The 20,937-nt window shown below is 40.4% G+C and overlaps 1 protein-coding gene across 1 annotated transcript in view; it reads right to left on the reverse strand.

Moving 5' to 3' along the window:
* The window catches only part of LOC121862368 (3-hydroxy-3-methylglutaryl-coenzyme A reductase-like), a 129,256-nt gene that overhangs the window by 107,871 nt on the left and 448 nt on the right, over positions 1-20,937 (reverse strand). The window lies entirely within an intron of this gene.

Raw genomic sequence — 20,937 nt, forward strand, 5'->3', positions numbered from 1 at the left:
GAGGCCATTTTTCAAGATGGCTGCCAAATTGACCTTCGAAAGATGATTTTTTTTTTAGAAATTGATGTAGTTGGTCAATCTAAGTAGCATGCAGCATCAGACAGTTCAGGTGGTGCTGCTATAGTACGCGGCCTATCGAGTTGGAGTTGATCTACCGGGATATTTACACTGTTTATAGTGTCTATTAACCCAATCTGACCTGATCCAACCTAATCTAATATATCTTAACCTAACCTATCCTAACTTAGGTTAGGTTAGGTTACGATACATTAGATTAGGTTAGGTCAGATTGGGTTAATAGACGCAACGCTGTAAATATCCCGGTAGATCAACTCCAGCTCGGTAGACCGCTTACTACAGTAGCACCGTTTCGGTTTTCTGGTATCAAAATATTTTTATAGAGTATAATAAAGCAACTGTGAGCTTAGTTCGCACAACTACTTGGTGTGAAACTTACAACAGTTGTATTTGTATTGATGGGGCCATTACACACTGGATTTAAGGCTCCCTAACACTTGAGGCGCCCCAATTTAAAACACTGTACACTTTACCTGCCACTTCAACAGTATCCTCACGCGAGTTGAGGGGTCTGCACCCGCCAAGGCGTACCCGAATCAGTACAGTATATTTAAATTATTGAGTACGAGGAAGTGACAATATATTGTAGTCTGTAACTAGCCCTGTGGTAGGAACCCAGTGGGGCAGCCAAGGTAGCTAATGGTCCAAAAAGAGTATTAGTTGTGGGTCTACAGTACAGTCTATACATACAGCAGCGCGCCGTGGGGAGCCGGGAGAAAACACTAGAATAACTGCATTACCTAAGAATAATGTTACAATTAAGGCTTTGCTTTAAAATCTCCATCTGAGTCAAATTTAAGTAATGCACAACCTAATGTCGACGGATGAAAAACAACTGGCAATACATTGTGCTGCCATTGTATATTGACATATCAAGTTCAGTTTGTATTAAACGACAACTAATACAGTACTAATGCTCTCTCGATCCACTGGTAGTTCAAGAGGAGAGTTTTCCATTTTATAATCACCATTAATCTACTAACTGCGTTGAATTGTGGATTATATGTAACTGTAGCACTCAGATGTGCTTTTCTACTACCAGTCCAGTATTTCATCAAGTGACGTGACAAAATTGGCTAGAACTTTGCCAGTGTTTTATCCATCTATTACGCGCCGATTAATTCCAGTTTATACACAGTGAGGCTGAGGAGCTTCCAACTGTCCCCGCGCATTTTAGTGCTGATGCAATGTGAGTACAGAATAAAGGAGGTAAATCAAAGCACGAACGTCTTGTGTCAGGTACGTCAAGTACTGTAAGTGTTGGATTTACCTAACTAGATTCGACGTCTAATTTTGTCATCCATGCACTATATTAGGGGTCCCCAAGCATTTTCCAGTTCGACCCCACTTTTTTTTTTGTGCGACCCCAAGTCAGTATATATATATATATATATATATATATATATATATATATATATATATATATATATATATATATATATATATATATATATATATATATATATAATGTTCTATACCTGGTTGGTAAAATTACGTGGCTATGCACCAAAACATACAGTTTTGTCAGTTACAACTCTGGCATATTTTGTAAATGACTTGTGTGCATTAACATTTAATAAATTTCCTGATAACTGAGGGTATAATTATGTGATTAAACAACATAGCATACCTTTTATTTTAAGGTACAGCTGTAATATGTATGCTACAACTGTGTCATATTTCATATATGACATGTGTAGGTGATCATTTGATTAATTTTCAAACCTTGGGGCATAAGAGGTTAAGCAACGTAAGTTTTTTTTTCCACGTTGAAGCTTGATACGTGACTACGGTAATCATTTTGTTATAAACACCATTAACGAGAAAGCTGCCTCGCTTATGCAGTATCGGTACTGTACTCCCAAATTGGACCAGAACTTTGATAGCACGATTTTTAATCGCTGAATGTTTCTTTGAGAAAGAAATCCAAAACTTTGATGTCATCATAGACTTCAAAATTCATCCTTGCCTCGCTGTCAGCCTGAAATTCTACCATTTCCACCGCAAAAGTGCCACAGTTTAACATCTGTCTTGCGCGGAAACTGAACAAAATCAAGACTCCGTAAACAATTCAAGAAATCTGCCATTGAAGTTTGCTGCCATTTTGTCCGCATCCGTGGGAAGTAGAGACTGAACTGAGCTGAGAACATTTCAAAGGTAGTAGTGTGGAATTTCTGTTGCGAAACATGTCATCAGGGTAAGCCTAACCTGACTTACCATAATTTATGGTCCCTACTAAACGAGACAGCACCTGTCGGTTACGTCCTTCAGTCCTTCAAGGACTATCCTTGACACCAAAACTTAAAAAAAAATCACATGTGACCGCTGTAAGACCCAGGTGACCCCATGACCTCTAGGTGAACGGAAATAAAGACAGGAAAAAGGTCAGATAAAAGTCGCAATTTTGGCTAGGAAAAAAAGTCACATTCTATTTAAATATCATTAACAGTTAAAGTAATATAACAAAAAAATATTTTGTCTCATGAAATGACAATACATGACTTGTACACATTGACAACACAATTTATGTACTGTATGATCGCATTACACGTACTGTATGTTAGGTTAGTTTAGGTTTTTTCTGTGAAATTTTTCTATGACTTTTTTTTCCTGAATTCGACCTGTATGCGATCCCGTGTCTGGAACCGCTTATATATTATTCTATGGACCTTAGTACAAAAACCCTCACGCACATTCAAGCGCCTGAGCAAGTGCACGCACACAAACACCCTCAGATGTGTGGATCATATATGGATTTCAGCACACTCCAGATGTTACAGTAGGTAACAATAAAAAATCTAATAAAAATAATAAATCTCATAAAATTCTAGAGGATATGGTGCAAGTGTCTGCAAGAAACAATTACTGTATTATGTGCTACTATTACTTCTTCTAGCCTCTTCACCACTGATCGGCTCGTTAGCCGCTTGGGTGATTGGTTACGTCTCTGTTACGCACTGTTGGCAAGTACTGGGCTTGCACTGGTTCCTGAATGTATCTGAACCTACTCCAGTGTTGGTCAAATCTGGTCTTGAAAGAGCTCACACTCAGTGCCGTCACAACACTCTCCGGCAGGTTGTTCCAAAGAGTTCATAACTCTCACTCCGAAAAAGTTACCGCACACAGTTTTCTGGGCTTGCTGCCCCTTGTGAGGCGAGCGTCCGTCAGCTCCAGGTAATAAGGTCACTCGACTGAGTAGTGCCCTCTGAGATACTTGTACACCTCAATCATAACTCCCCTTGCCCGTCTGTAGTACAAGCTAGGCAAGTTCAGGCGCTCCAATCTCTCCGGGTAGCTGAGGTGCCGTAATTCAGGTACCAATATGGTGGCCCTCCTTTGGACATATTTAATCAACTTACAGTACCTAGCATATCTCTGGAACCAGACGGAATGATAGTACTCCGGGCGGGGAAGCACTTCACTCTTGAAGATCGTTACGAGGGACGAACCATCTAGATATCTGAACGACCTTCTTAGAAGACCTAATAACTTAGTTGCCTGGTTTACCTTCTCGTAATGGGTGGAGAACTTCAGTTCATTGTCAACGTACACACCTAGGTAAGATATCTTTAGTTTAACTTAACCTAACGCTATAGTAGCACCAAATTATATTTATAGATATCGCAAGTAGATCGCGCACTACGTACCTTGCACTCTTGCCCCAGTGAAGGCAGTGCAGGAAAATTTTGAAGTAAAACTTAAAACTATTGCATCACGCTGCCATACGTACCCCCCCCCCCCCTTCTTGGAACGACTATACAAGACACTTTCTAGGGCTGACGTAAGCTCGTAAGACTATCCAAGAAAGAAATTTACCCTAGACTAAGGATTCAACATATTCACGGAGGTTCGTTCGATTCATCTCATAATGGAAGTCTTAAGAATGCAATGTAAATATTCGTCCATTGGCTGTTCTCGGGTTTTGATACGAGAATAGTTTTGTTTACGTTTTTCGTTGTTTTACTCTAATCTGACCTTCATGTCTTGTGCAAATTGGCGGTTTTTGCAAAAAAAATCCATTTTTAAAAGAAACATTATTTGCACAAAAATAGGTCACATTTGAGCAAAACATACAAAAAAGAATATCTATTCTCATACCAAAAGAACCAGCTTACCTAACCTAAGGAGGAGGGGGAAAGGAAGAGACAACTGACTTTAAGTGAGAAATATAACCTCAGGTAAACATGGCAGGAACCTGTGGACAGCCAATGGACGAATATTTATCGAATGTAGTCTACCTAACTGATTAACTTACATTTACTGTACATCTTTACATATACCATTTTCATCGCTTGTTAACTTACAAACCAGTCGGTTTTGTTACGCACACACTTAATCATACAAATAAATCCCAAATGCAGTATCAGTTTTACTGACTACCTTCAATTAACAATCTTGTTCACTTGGTTACACTAAGGTACAATAACTTTTAAAGCTTTTCCTTATGTTTTTCCTTATGCTAGGTGAACGTATGTACAGTACCTAGAAGAGGTATTGCTTCAGAATAAGTTTGTTGTTTCCGGCAATCTTCACCGTGAGAACCTTGTGAATCCGGATCCAAGTTCTCATGCTTCTGAGAAACGAAACGTTCGTGGCATGTTGCAACGTTTTGTGTATGTATTAACATTCCTAACATTCCTAGTGTGGTTAGTGGCACAGTATGGGTGTATGCTTATTCTCAGTTAGTCATTATTTTGCTACGGAATAAATACGTTTATCACACAACTATAATACAAACTAACACACACTCGGCCATAGTGTTAATAATACTGAGGCTATCAAAGAGGATACGCATTACACATGTTATCAGTGGTGGCGGTGCCGCGGGTCCGCGGTTGACAAAACTTATGAAGTGGGTTGCATCATGCTGCCGGACGTGACATCACTCATATTTCTCGCCATGCAAAGGATACGCCATTTACATCACTAACAAACATTATTACCATTAATAAGCATTACTCAGCGATATCGTAGTGGCGAACTTATTTCAATAACAAGCATAATTGCTATACAGCATGTTGAAATCCTGGTACGCGAGGTTATCCTAACTTACCAATTAAAGCATAAAATTTATGTAACTCTAAGTACCTATTACTTGCAGCCGCTCGAGGCGAATTATGATCGAATACTTCACGCTCACTTTACTTCCCTTATTAAACTCTTATAGAAAGTCCTAAGGATGTCCTGCATAACAAACTTGAGTGCGATATAACGGAAGAGCATTTAGTCCCCGGGTGCTAACCTCCCGGGACCATCAACCTCAACACCCTCTTCCTGTCTCTCCCACACCATGTTGGTCACCTCCACCACAATATCCACCCAACATACCCATTCCCCTAACACAACACTTAAATACGCCGCTGGTAAGGTGGTAGCCATTTCCAAATTTCAAAAAAGGAGGAATTTTTTTTCTTTTCTTTGGGACACCTATTTTTTAACCTAAATTAAGCATGTTTAATGATGAGTTGAAAATATATAAAAAGTTGTATAAAATATACAAAATATGCCGAGAAGAATTGTTGATTTGTCAAATATCACTTAAAATATGATGAATGCTGTTTTGTGGTAATTTTTCTAAAAAAAAAATTTGGAAACGCACTGCATATATTACATACATGCATTCATACAGTATAAATAAAGAACTGAAAGAAATGAATATTCATTATTATTCATGCTGAAACAGCATATGCTAACCAAATTGAAGCAAGAACAAAAAAGTCAACTACTCTCTACTACGGCCTTGGGCAGACTGACCACCTCGGATGTGTTGACAACTTGCCTAGTAGTGTCGTTCACTGTTGCTCATCAGCAGTTCTGACAACGGCAACTACATATAATAAAAATACGTGAAAGGTTATTATGGCCTTCAGTTCCCGCTGTCTTAAGTATACCTAAGGTAATTTATATAATTATTTTTAGTCAGACAACAAAAAGGGGGACAACTTAACGTCCGGCTCGAGGTAGCGCTGGATGGAGGACAGTGCTCAAAAGCCGGACTGTCCGGCCTAAAGCCGGATGTCTGGCCACCCGGCCCACTGTCACTACTACATCCCAAAACATACACACTTAATACACTCAGAGCGGATCCAGGGGGGTGGGGGGTCCGGACCCCCCTTTTCATAAGACAATTCCAATACTTTTATTTAATATAGTATTGTGAACAAGCGTTCTTTGTATAACAAAAAGTAATTACTATTGACCTCAGAATATTTCCTATCAAGTGCACATGGCTTCAAAATGGCTTCAAAATACCCCTGATATTAGTCAAATTAAAAAAAATCTGAGGGGCTTATAGCCCCCCCCCCTCCCCCCAGCTGGGTGGGTTCTCTGTACTCGCCACGTTCCCCCACCCACAAAGTTCACCTTGGACCTTTTGATATTCCTGGATCTGCCCCTAACACCTGTAACAATGGACTCCTCAGTACATCTAGCACGTGGAACTGCGTCAAAATAAAATAAGGATGAAAGTAATACCCACAGTAATGATAAAAATGTATAAATAAGATACCCATATACTGTACATTCAAGATGAAGAGGAAGTGTCCAAAATTCGTATGTCTTCCATTCAAAACAAAAAATTTTACTTGGGGAGTGGGTTAGTCAATGAATATTGCGACTCCTGTTGTCTCGGCGGGGTTTCTAAATCCTTTGTCCGCTGTGTCATATTTTCTCAACACAATTTTGTACAAAGAGTTTTTGAGTGACTACATAATGGACGAGTTGTCAGTTCTGAGTCACCACAAGAAATACACTCTGCCACCTTGCTCAGTACCGTACCGACCTGACCTAGCTTGGAGAAGGACGTGCCCCTGTGTGTCAGTGACCATAGAAAATGGCTGCCATGGGCCGTTGTGTTGTGGGGGAAGAGGGACGGTGTGTGGGGAGAGATAACCCCTCGGCCACTCTGTTAAGTCAGCTGGAGCAGTTGTGGAGAGAGATGGACGTTTTAAAGGGGGAGAACGAAGCCCTCAGAACTGAACTCCTTCAGGTTGGTGTCCTGCCTAGCAGGATACCTACGAAGAAGGGTCAGGGGGAGGAGTGGAAAGTAGTTGTCTCCAAGGGGACTAAAGTCAGGCTCCGGAAAGCTGACCAGGGTGTGGAGTGCCTTAACCCCCTACCAAGTGTTGGAGGAAGCTGGCGCGGAAGAGAAGAGGCAAGATGGTGTGGTGGCAGGAGACGAAAGGGCTGTTGGTCAAACCCTGCCCAGTGGTAAGGTCGTGGTAGTTGGGGACAGCCAGGTGAGGTTCTTAAATAGGATTTTTTGCGAGATAGGAAACGTAGGACTAGGGCATGGTTTCCTGGGCCTGGGATAGGGCATGTAGCGGAGAGGATGGATAGGGTCTTGTCAGGGGAGGGTACCAAGCCAGTAGTGTGTCTTGGTGTAAGAGGCAACGACATAGGAAAAGTTAGGAGTGAGGAACATTTCAGGAGGTATCGGGAGGCGCAGGGAATGTTAGAGATGGGGGAAGTATCCCGATAGTATGTGGTGTCTTGCCTAGAAGAGGAGTTGGCAGTGAATGGCTGTCCAGGGCAATTGCTATAAATTACCGACTGGAAAAACATTGTGCAAGCAATGGTTGGGCATGTATTGATAACTGGCGATGATTCTATGACAACGACCACCTGTACAGTTGTGATGGGGTACACTCGTCTCGCGCGGGGGTAAAGACGTTGTCTGCATCCCTGGAGAGTGAATTTATCACTCCAAAGGGGAAGGGGGGGGTCGCCAGTGGAGAGAGGTCAGGATAAGTGGGAGTAAAAAATCAAGCAGGTCCTGGGGAGTAAAATTGGTTACTCAGGACAAGGGATAAAACAGGACCAGGGAAGGGTAGGTTTAAATGTATACTATACAAACAGTAGGAGCTTTAAAAATAAAACAGACTTGCTGAGAGCGGTTGTATGTACTGAGAATGTAGACGTCATAGCAATCACCGAAACTTGGATGAATCTGGCGAGCAAGAACTTTTTATCAGAGTATCACATAAAAGGGTCCAACCTTTTTCATAAGGACAGTGCGGTACACTTTACAACTATGTTCTGACACACAGGGAAGTCCGAGAAATTATACAGTTTTGTTCTTTTTCTTTTTTTTACAAGGAACAGACCACCCAGGCACAGGTCATCAACCCACAACGGGGCCTAAGGGGGTAAAAAAAAATAAGAGTAAAAAGAAATTAAAAATAGAAGAGAAAACAACTACAGTATATTAATCTACACCACGAAGATGCTGGAAAACCAGCTTCTTAAAGTGAGACAGATTGTATGAGTATGGAAACACAGAAGAAGGCAGAGCATTCCACAGTTTGGCTGTGTGAGGAGAGAAGGGTGTACTATAACGGGTTATTCTAGTGTGACCAACATCCACAGAGAAACTGTGGGCACCGCGGGCAAGATGAGTGTTACGAGTCCACGGCCTTGCCGGCCGTACACAGGATGCCAAATCCACCGAACATTGCCCGTTAAAGTACCTGTAAAAGAGAGAGTGAAGCAACATTGTGGCGAAGAGAAAGGGAAGAGAGATTATCAACTAAAGGAAGAGTTAATAAGACGAAATGCCTTTGATTCCACCCTATCTAACAGTTGGACAGAAGAAGAGCCACCCCAGATATGAGAGCAGTACACCAAGTTAGGACAAATGAATCCCTTATATACTTGAAGCAACTGCTCAGGAGTGAAGTAGCTATGGCATCTGTATAGCATTCCCAGCTATGCTGAACTGACAAAAGCAATCATTGAGCTATGTCTGATAAAGCCAAATTAAACCACTTAGCAGTACAGTGACCCCTCGTTTAACGAACACCTCGGTTAACGTAATTTCGATTAACGAACTGCCTTCCATAAGGATTTTCAATTCGGTTAACGAAAAAAAATTCGGTTAACGAAGTTCTTACGAACCGACCTCAACATGTTTTCGCTTGCACTGACCGGGCAACCAGCTTTAGTATCAGTCCGCCAATACATTAATCGGTTCTAGGGCTTAAATTCCTTACTATTTTAGTAAATATCAAGAAGTTTATACTATTCAATAATTTTAAAAGTTTAATATTCAATTTTTTTGTCATTTTAACAATTATTGAACATAATTGAAGGTAAAGTGACTAGTTTAATGCGCGGCATCCAGCCTCTTAACACAGCAAACAGGAGTTAGTCTCTCTCTGTTTTCACTGGAGGTAACATCTTGCTTGAGACTCTCTTCAACTAAACGCTTTTTTTCTGTGTTTCCAAGCAAATTATTGGTCATTTTGAAATATATTTTACATATTGACAATATATAATGCAGTGCAGTGTTGATTTAAAGAAAATAATCTTGAATTACACCAAGAGAGCTAAAATTTTATGGGTGAAATGGCGCCATGGGGTGACTTCTTCCACCCCAATGCCTTCTCTTCTTCCTTCTCCTCCACCCCCATTCTAATTCCCATCATCATCATCCTCATCCAGGAGCCTTCTACATACACACCTCAAAGTAAGTGAACTTTTCTACCATTTTTGTTGAATTTAGGAAATTTTCGGTGAGCTGGAACCAATTACCCAAAAACCCATTGAAACAATGGTTTCGGTTAGCGAACTTTTCGGTTAACGAACGACCTTTTGGAACGGATTGAGTTCGTTAACGGAGGGGTCACTGTACTGTACACTCGCACCAAAAAGTATCGGTGCAGGGTGAGATCGACGAGTTCTGAAACGATACGTATACACTGTGATATGTCGGGAAGGTTGGTAGGTGTATCCTTATAACCTCCCCCCCCCACCCTCCACTAGGTATTGCTATATGGCTGACAATCAAGGCTGCCAACATACGGCTGGAACAACTCGCCTTTCCCAATACCTATAGTCACTGGTCTCAAATTGTTCACACTACAGTATGCACCGATACTTTTTGTTGCGAGTATACAGTATGTACTTAAATTTGGCAGTACAGTACCATACTCAACGGTTGGTTTCTGCTAAAATCAAACTAATACCGGTATTTTTTTCTTCATAATACTGCATATAAAAGAATACTGTATACCCCATAACCCCAGCACGTCCCTAGGTCCAAAGAAATGGTTTCTATCAGTTAGTTAGCTGAAGTGCTTGTGGAGTGGGGCCATGGCCTACTTGCCATTTCTAAGTACTGTAATGTATATACTGTACAGTAGACTACAAGTAATTTTTCACAGCTCTTACACCACTCATTACTTACAATCACGATCAAGTAACAAAAGTGCTATAAACAAAATCCCAAACCCCATTTACCCTTTCAGTCCTACATATATACAGCCCCCCACACTTCCACCTGCTACAGTTAGCGTTGTCAATTCTCGTCTCCAACAGTAGTGAACCAAAGGAGTATGAACCTGCGTCTGAAGCATTCGCTCGTGACATGGAGTGGGGGACCGGGGGCAGGTGTGAGACGAGGGTGACAGACTAGGGAGGGTGAAGAGGGTACGAGTGGAGGTGGACGAGAGGAATTGTGTGGCTTGTAAGACAGGACTTCTTATTATTTAGAAGCATACAATATATTAAACTCTAGCTTAATACCATGATTCACTAATGCTGGCTGTTATCGCCGCTGACTTATTATCATTGGTGTCAGTGCTGACGTTTGCTGCCTTACCTGAACAAAAACATTAGATCTCAGCCTGCGACCAAGTGCCCCCCCCCACCACCACGCGGCCTGTTACCACACCAGATGTGGCGGCTGGGGCGGTGTTTACCACCAGGAGTGTCATCACCACTGACGTGAGCGCTGAGAGGGTGGCGTGGCTCTCATGACACAGATCGCCCTCTCCAGTGATGCCCCCCCCCACCACGCAACCTGTTACCTCGACAGATGTGGCGGCGGCTGGGGGGGGAGGGGGGGGCGGTGTTTACCAACGGAAGTGTCATCGCCACTGGCGTAAGTGCTGGCATCGCCAGGAGTGGTATCACCGCTGGCGTCAGCACTGGTGTCAGTGCTGACGTTTTGCTACCTTACCCGAACAAAGATTAGGGGGTGGGCGGTGTTTACGGAGAAGAGGTCCTGATTCTGCTAAATATATGGTTTAAAAGCCGCCTGGACTCTAGGAGACTGCCCCCTCAAGTGATGCTGTGAGGATCAGCACTCTGCTAGCAGTGGTGAACAAGAACTCCCAATCCTGGCCGAGTTTTTTGTACTGGAACAATTAACACAGTACAGTACTATCTTCCCTTGGAACACCATACAGGTTCGCATTGACCCGCACTTGTAAGTACAGCCAAAGTGATGACATTACCCCTCAGTACTGAAATATTGTGGACTAATTATGCATACTCGTTCCTGCCTTATCTGGAGCAATAAGACAACGCAGAATGACCTGTAGCTAAGATTAATAGTTATGAACTTTGTATCATGTCATTATGCTCAATAATCAATTATAATTAAGATAAATTGTATGAGACTAACTAATTATATGTATCAGATAGATCACCATGTAATACTAATGAACGCCTTGTTGTCTGCAGGTTTTGTCCACATCAATAAATATTGAATGCGTCAAAAGACGGGTTTCAATCATTCCCTTAACTAGGGCATTTACACTGACTGTGAGCTAATATTTACTCATTCTTGCTTCGTGCAACCAGTCACCAAAACAGATTCTCACGTAAACCATTTCACACCACACTCATGATAATGCCCAACAATATTCACATTTTCTGTAATGCTTGTTACAATGTGTGTCACCTTCACCTGCCCTAATTACAGGGAAAAACGGAAATTAATCCACTGCACTACGGTAGGCATCAGAGGCCATGTAGCACTGCTATGAGAAGGGAGAACGCTACCTCTCCCACCTGGAGCGTGGCAAACAAAGGACGAAGTGGAGGACATAGGCCCCCCCCCGTCCTGGGTCTAAATCATAGTGGGAGCCTTATTTGCCCTAAGGACCCTTGTGTAGTTGATAAGCATTAACCTGTATTTTAAGTAATTAAGCGTGGCAGAGCCTAATTACAAGGAACTAATGATATTTGTTTCATGAATATCCATGACATTGGCTGTACAGTATAACCAAGTATGACAAGGAAATTAAAAGACATGCTTAGTTCATAGAATTGTGGTGTTAGGACAAGTGATGAGCAGGACAGGAGGATGTATGCAAGAGCCAGGAACCAAGCAAAGCCAGAGTGTAGAAGGGCTGAAAAAGAGTTCCAGAGGCTGACTGCAAACAAGGTCAAGTTAAACCCAAAGGCGTTTTGCAGCTATGCAAAGTCAAAATTAAAAATGTGAGGAGGAGTATCAGACCTGAGGCTTGAAGACGGTAGTTACGCAGATTCTGACCAAGACAAAGCGGAGGCATTGAATAGTTTATTTTCTTCGGTGTTCACAAGGAAGGATACAAACAAACTTCCTTCATTTGAGGACAGACAGTTTGACACAGCTCAGACTCACATTGTGGTCTCAGAAGAGCTTATAAGAAATAAATTGTCAAAGCTAAAGGTTCATAAGAGTCCCGGCCCTGACATTGTGCATCCCAGAGTGCTAAAAGAGCTGTACAACGAGCTTGCTGAGCCCATGAAGATCCTATTCTGTAAATGCCGGATGAGCAAAAGGTCCCCAGTGATTAGAAAATGACTTATGTGAGTCCTATCTTCAAGAAGGGCGATCATCACTCCACGAACAACTATAGACCGGTGAGCCTGACCAGCATAATTGTAAAGTACTTGAGAGTATTATCAGAGATGCTGCGATGGAACATCTACTACTGCACCGACAACATGCTCCTTTTTGAAAACAACCTAATAAATGCAAACTGGGATCTTGTCTATGCCTCCGACAACCCTAACGTGAACTGCTGCAACTTCTCTTGCATCTTCAATGCTTGCTTTGATAAATGCTTCCCGCTCAAGACTAAGTCAGTGAAAACTGTATCCATTTCCAAACACTATATCACAAGCAAAATTAAGATAATGATAAAAGAAAAACACAAACTCCAAAGGAAATTTTCAAAAAGACCCACAACTTTCGGTGATGCTTACCGAAGTATCAGAAATAGAGTAACTCAAGCAGTTAGAAATACCAGACGTAGCTATTATACAAATAAGCTCCAGTCAGCATCAGGCGACGGTAAGAAAACTGGAATGTCATAAATTCTATTCAGAACAGGAACAGTCAGCCTTCAGCCCCCCACTCAGCTTTTATGATAAATGATTCAGTTGTTACGGAACCCTCCCTCATTGCCAACCACTTGAATGAATATTTTATTAATGTTGGCAAAAATCTTGCAGAGAGCTTCCCTGATCACCATGAGGAATTTAGAGTCTACCTGCAAAACAGGCAGCAAAATGAGCTGTTCTTATCCCCTGTCACAGCAGATGAATTACTGGCCATCATAAAAATGTCCAAAGATGCAGCAGCAAGCAAAGACAATACAACTAGACCCCGACTTACAACTGCTTCGACTTACGACCGCCGCAGTTGTGACCTTTTTTTTTTTCAGTTTTTTTTTTTCTCTCTCTCTCCAAATGACACACGCATTTTCTATACCAAAACGTTTCCAGTTAATGTAGTCTCCATGTATAATTAGAAAATTATGGGGGCCCCATGTGCATTCAGCTGACTACATTAAAGGTAAGTGCTCAGTCACACTGTATCCATTCCTCATTATTTATTACTTTCACTGTACTGTATCCATTCCTCATTATTTATTACTTTTACTGTACTGTATTTCATTGTAGATTTTTTTTTTTTTTTTATATATATCTATGTCGGACTTATGACCATTCAGACTTACGACCTGGATTTGGGTCCCTAACCCCGTCGTAAGAAAGTAGCTCACTTATGACTACCTGTTCTCCTACACATCTGTAACTCCTCCTTCACTAGTGGTGTCTTTCCGGATAAACTGAAAGTTGCTAAAGTTCACCCAGCATATACAAAATCTGGGGACAAAGGCCTCTTCAAGAATTACCGCCCCGTATCAGTCCTCCCAGCCTTGAGTAAGATACTGGAAACGCTAGCATGTAGTAGACTAAATTCCTTCTGCAATGCCAATAACATCTTTACATACTCCCAGTTTGGATTTCGAGATAGAAGGTCAACTGAGAGTGCTCTGCTATCCTTTACTAATGACATCTTAAATACCTTTGATGACAGTCAGCTCACAGTCTATGTATTCTTGGACCTCTCTAAAGCCTTCAATACTGTCGACCATACCATCCTCCTTTCAAAGCTTGAACATTACGACGTTAGGGGCCTGTCCCACAATTGGTTTACCTCATATCTGTCCAACAGGATACAGTATGTCTGCTATAATAATCACCAATCCGACTCCTCGCCAATCTTGTATGGCGTCCCCCAAGGTTCCATTCTCGGTCCAGTACTGTTTTTGGTGTACATAAATAACATAGTCCACGCCAGCACACTCATAAAATACAACTTATTTGCAGACGATAGTAATCTATATGCCAGCAATTCAAGACCTCCATTCCTTGATGAGAACTATGAACAATGAATTGCCTAAAGTCAGGATCTGGGTAATACATAATAAACTGACCTTAAACCTTGAGAAAACCCACAACACGATCTTTCACAAGAAGGAAAAATTTACCCCTAGACTTGGACCCCCTGTACCTTGGTAATACAGTCCTCAAATGCGAACAAATACTAAATTCCTTGGAGTTATTGTTGATGAGAAACTTAACTGGAGAAACCACATACAAGCCATTCACAGTAAAGTCAATAAACAGTGCGGTATCATGTATCACACTCGACAGTCACTCACTCTCACAGCAATGAAAAAATCTATCATGATCTTGTTTACCAACACCTGATACACTTTCACACACTATGGGGGGGCCTCTGGCTCTTCAAAAACACAATCCCTGGTTACAGCACAAAAGATAGTTGTCCACACAATGACCTACTTGAAAAAAACACTAACGGAAAATTTGCTAAATGAAAATTTTAAAATTCGAAGATATTAACACCTTCTGTTGTGCCCTCTTTGTTTACAAATCTATCAATCACTTGCTTGATAATAATTATTTCCAGTTCTGGAATAATCAGAGATACAACTTAAGGCACCCAGAGCTACTAAGACCACCCCCCATGCACTCCCCAGACCTCCATAAAATATCACGGTGTGACGGTGTGGAACAACTTACCCCCACCCGTCCGAGCAAAGTCTACACTCCCTTCCTTTAAATCATACCTTAAAAATATCTATTGTCTAAGTATTAATATTTCTTGTAACACCTACTATATTTACAGTACTGTACCTGCTTTTTATTGTACCATCAAAACCGATTTATCGGAAATTATCATGTAAATAGATAAGAAATTACCATTGCAATAAACATATTTGCCAACTAGACATAATCCTGACAGCTCTGTTCTCTTGTTCAACCTTATTACTGTACAACCCATGTAGTATTGCTCCCCCATTATACATATGTTTTTCAATTCCACTGTAATTTATGTATATACAGTACAGTAACCCCTCCGTTAACGAACTCAATCCGTTCCAGAAGGTCGTTCGTTAACCGAAACCATTGTTTCAATGGGTTTTTGGGTAATTGGTTCCAGCTCAACGAAAATTTCCTAAATTCAACAAAAATGGTAGAAAAGTTCACTTACTTTGAGGTGTGTATGTAGAAGGCTCCTGGATGATGATGATGATGGGATTTAGAATGGGGGTGAAGGAGAAGGAAGAAGAGAAGGCATTGGGGTGGAAGAGAAGTCACCCCATGGCGCCATTTCACCCATAAAATTTTAGCTCTCTGGTGTAATTCAAGATTATTTTCTTTAAATCAACACTGCACTGCATTATATATTGTCAATATGTAAAATATATTTCAAAATGACCAATAATTTGCTTGGAAACACAGAAAAAAAGAGTTGAAGAGAGTCTCAAGCAAGATGTTACCTCCAGTGAAAACAGAGAGAGACTAACTCCCGTTTGCTGTGTTAAGAGGCTGGATGCCGTGCATTAAACTAGTCACTTTACCTTCAATTATGTTCAATAATTGTTAAAATGACAAAAAAATTGAATATTAAACTTTTAAAATTATTGAATAGTATAAACTTCTTGATATTTACTAAAATAGTAAGGAATTTAAGCCCTAGAACCGATTAATGTATTGGCGGACTGATACTAAAGCTGGTTGCCCGGTCAGTGCAAGCGAAAACATGTTGAGGTCGGTTCGTAAGAACTTCGTTAACCGAATTTTTTTTCGTTAACCGAATTGAAGATCCTTATGGAAGGCAGTTCGTTAATCGAAATTACGTTAACCGAGGTGTTCGTTAAACGAGGGGTCACTGTACTTTTAATATAAATAAAAAAATATTAAATAAATAAAATATATAATACTGAAGTGATAACCATGGTAACATTATGAGATGATCTTATTACCACCATGCTATTGTACTTTTCCAGATGATACTAAATGTTACATAATACTTCCTTGAGATAAATGTATAGTATATATCAGGTGCCTAAAAGAGAGCTCAGATTCTCAACTGGCTCAGCCATGTTAATATTGTTATTATTATCCACTCTGTATCTGTGTTTTTCTGACTAAATAAACTGTTTCAATTCAATTCAAACAACCTTGTAAAAAATTGCCAACACGGTTTTATGCCGGAACGCTCCTGCTTAACACAATTGCTCAACGTACTGGATGTTTGGACCTGAATACTGGAACTGGGTGGAAATATCAACAATAGATACCTAGATTTTGCCAAGGCTTTCAACAGCGTACCCCATGAAAGGCTGAAAATTAAACTGGAAGAGTACGGAATTCGGGGAAGTGTCCTAGCATGGATCAGAGACTTTCTCTATAATCACAAGCAGTGTGTGGTGATTAGTGGCATGAAATTGTCTTGTGTACCCGTCAAAAGCGGGGTGCCACAGGGCAGTGTATTGGGCCTCATGAATGTAATTATGGCATTGTCTACTAGAAAATCCATAAGTTATCACAAACCACCTGTGCTTGTTAAGGATGAAGACTGTGTTACAAACTTAAGTATGTAATCATGGACTTCTTGGAAGGAGGTACAAGTGTCCAAAATGAGGCAGGGAAATGACATTCAACTGACATCATTTGTTTCAGTGTAACATGTGACTTCACTACAGTATTAAGGTTACAGTAGTTCCTTCTGCCACTAGGGGGTCTGAGGAGGTATTGGCTAGACAGCTTTTATGTCGGTGGGTTAGGTAAGGCTAGGTAGGTTTGGTTTGGTGCATTATCGTATCGATTTTCTTACTACCATGCAATTAACATCACTAGAAATTTTGGTGCAATTCCATAAGTTCCTTCAGTGATAACCATTTCCTCTACCTTTACCATAATCTCAAACCAAAACACACTGTATCAAATCAAGATTTACTTCCCATAAGTTAAAATAAGACACCACTTATGCGTCATCTCAGGTCTTGTCTCATATAAAACACAGGATGAAAATACAAGATGGTACTGTATTAACTACAGCTGTACAAGCAAATTCTGAGTTGGCTACAACTTAACTCAAAGTTATTTATGTCTACATACAACATGAACCAAACTGTCCAACAGAACCTAACCTAACTCAACAAAAAATAAGAGGGCTAGATTTCCCAGTTCTTGTCTGAAATGAACTGACTAAAATAATAAAAACCCTGTGAATTACCTGTACCCATTGTGCATTTAATTGTATATGTTATGAATTCCCCCAAAATCAACTACAAATCTTACTCCCAGGTTATGTATCATACCGTGGCCAGTTATCTAGTAAAATAAATTTGAGAACTAAAGCCAAGGGTAAAAATTTTAGTTTTGGTCATCCCTGTATTTCGATATCCAACCTGGCAGAACCTAACCTAACCTAGTCACAGAACCCACAAACTATATTTAACCTAACTGGAAGGGGTTGTCCTTCAAATACCCCCTTTCCAATTGGGGTTAAATTTGGGTAAAATTATATTTTCGGTCATCCGACGATTTTTAAGATTTTAAGTTTTGGAATCAGTAGTTTAGACAATTCTAAGACACCTTTCTTCTATGGCATTTCTTCTCCTCACGATTACTTTCAGAGAAAATTGAAAAAGAGGAAAATCTTCATATGTTTTAAGTTGTTTTAAGTTGAAATTATGTTTTTCTGATGTTTCTTGTTGTATTTTGAACGAATTTGGCCTTCATTTCTATGGCTAATCACACCCAACTTATAGGAAAAATTATCATTTCGGTTAGCCAGCTATTTTTAGGATTTTAAGTTTTGGAATCAGTAATGCTTACTTAATTAGACTCAGAAGACTCGGAGTTAGGGGTTCATCGGTGTCATCCTCCCCGTCATCCACAGGTCTTACTGGCCGCTGTTCGTCAGCTTTATAGCTACAGGGCTGGTTACAGATCGTGCAAGTAACCTCAGTTGGCAAAACACAGTGTTCATGGAGAAATTTCAAAGCTTCACCTTCCTTACCTTAACATTCAACATGAAATCTCGCAATGGCTTGGAAGTACTGTAATCAGCAACATAGCCATTGCACAGGGGAGACACCTTGGAAATAAATTCAAATTCAAGGGGGTCGCGGCGGGAGGCCTATACCGAGTTGTGATTGGTTGATCCAAAGTCATACCCACCAATTAACGTTCGAGATTCTTCCAAAGAACAATTGCGCATGTGCCAGACTTTAGCACATGCAGCATACTAACCAACACACAAACACACAGGAGCTCTCTGGGACGGTGATAACATCAAGAATTTAGAAAAAGTATAATGATTTTCCAAAAAAAATTTGTGATTTTCTCTAAAAGTAATCATGAGCATTAGAAACGCTATAGAAGAAAAGTGGGTTAATATTGACGACTGACCCACAGGCGAGTTATTTGTTTTACTGTTTATTTTCTTTCTATATTTTCATCAGTGACTTCTGATATGATAATCATTTCTTGTGCAAATGCTTCGTTATGTAGATAATTAGGCGCCTAGGCTCACAATACTTTATCTTCTCGGTGGTAATGTGGCGGTGACGTCTCATCCCAGGATGTAAACAGCCAATGATATTGACACTGATGATCAGTGTATGCTTAAGAACCATTCAGTATGGATGGCTGCTCTCACGTCCACAAAAACAAAAAATTACACATCGTAGTACGTTCCTTCTGTTTAATATGCCGACTGGGTCCACACCCTGGCTAGGAAGTTAGGTACGTTTGTTTGGTTAGGTTGGTGAGGTCTTCTAAAAACGCTTCTGTTGCTTGCTTTTCATATCAATTAAGGTTAGGTTAAATTTAATGGTGAAATTTCAACAATGCACCGGTCTTTCTCTCGCTATTATGAACATGTTTTCCGTAATGTTTAGACAATTCTAAGACCATTTTCTTCAATGATATTTCAGCCGGAAATTAAGGATAACCGAGATATTAATTTTTCAATATAGTTAGATTTGGTCAGTCACAACTGTCGCCATTTGTTGTTTATGTCTCAGAGAAGGTCTGACCACCCATCACGCAGTGCTCCTTACCTCCGTGTTGACTTCTTAAGCGTCTACAGCGCATGTGTGTGTGTGTGTGGGGGGTTACTGGTTACAGCGATAGGAAAACTTATAATTGGGCAAGAGTTTTTTTGTCTTGGCCAATAAACAATGGTTGGGTGCGTCGGGAGAGGAGATTTTATTTTTCAGTACATGTACTAGAATAACCAGATATGGCTGAACAGGCGGAAAGAGCTGTGCCGACATTGTGATAAAGATTATTTTGCATCAATTGCAGAGTTTCGTCAAAAAAAAAGTGTTAGGTCAGGTCAGGTTAGGTTTTGCTTTGTTGGTATTTTATTTATGTGATCTACTCGAGAAATGTTTTTTTTAAGATTGATGGGTGGGGGGGGGGTGCATAAGAGAAATATGACCAATTTAGTTTAGAAAGGACCTGGTTTTAACACATTTGCACAAACTATGACAGTGTCCACTATAAACCACAAGTGAAATAGCAGCATTTTTATAATCATTTTCAATGAAAAATCGGCAGCGGGTCAGTCATCATTAATTACCGAAAATTGTCTTTGAGTTGTCTAAACTATTGAATCCAAAACTTAAAATCCTAGAAATTGCTGGATGATCGAAACAATAATACCTAAATTTCAGTATTATTTTCTTGTAGCTCCGTTCATTCCTACCACTAATCTATTATCATATTCGAATAAGACGTCTAATTATAAGATAATTTTCATCTATTACATTACTGGCGGAAATGTATAATAACGGAGATAGCTTTTCCAAATAAATTTATATTTTCTTCCATTATTTCCCGCCATTATCGTCTGCCTCTCACCTAACACTGTGTGTCTCTCGCGTCTCCTTCATAAATCATGACGCGCATGCGTACCCGTACACGTCACGCAGCCAATTAAAAGCGTTTTTGCTAATTCAGAGTATATTTGGCCCAATCAAAATCGAGTTTTATTTTGGGTCTCTCATATTTTGAAATTCAAGTTCAGTTCCGACCATGGAAGTCTGCGATGGATGTCACTTAAAGTATATGGAGCTGATTGCGAGTTTTTAGAAAAACGTAGAAACTATAGCATTTTTTCAATCGCATGGTGTTCTTCCAACCTCAGTAAAGTGTACTACGAACAAGACGGAATATAAATATCGCAAAGACCAACATATGTGGCGTTTGGTAAGAATCCCAGAATGCAATGACGAACAAGAACCAGGCCAATAGGGTAAGAAATAGGCGATTCCATCATATGGTGAGAGTCAGTTAAATTAGGTCAGGTTAGGTTAGGTTTGGTTATTGTTTTTTCTAGTGTTTTATTGTGTATTTGTTAGTCGCTTAGGCACTTTTTTTTCTCGGAAAACGTCAAACGAAAAAAAAAACCCGGCTAATTTCCGCCAAAAAGGAAGGTCATATTCGGTCTCAGCACACACAAATACACTAGAA

This window comes from Homarus americanus, unplaced genomic scaffold (assembly GCF_018991925.1).
Source record: "Homarus americanus isolate GMGI-L3 unplaced genomic scaffold, GMGI_Hamer_2.0 scaffold31037, whole genome shotgun sequence".
Lineage (NCBI taxonomy): Eukaryota > Metazoa > Arthropoda > Malacostraca > Decapoda > Nephropidae > Homarus > Homarus americanus.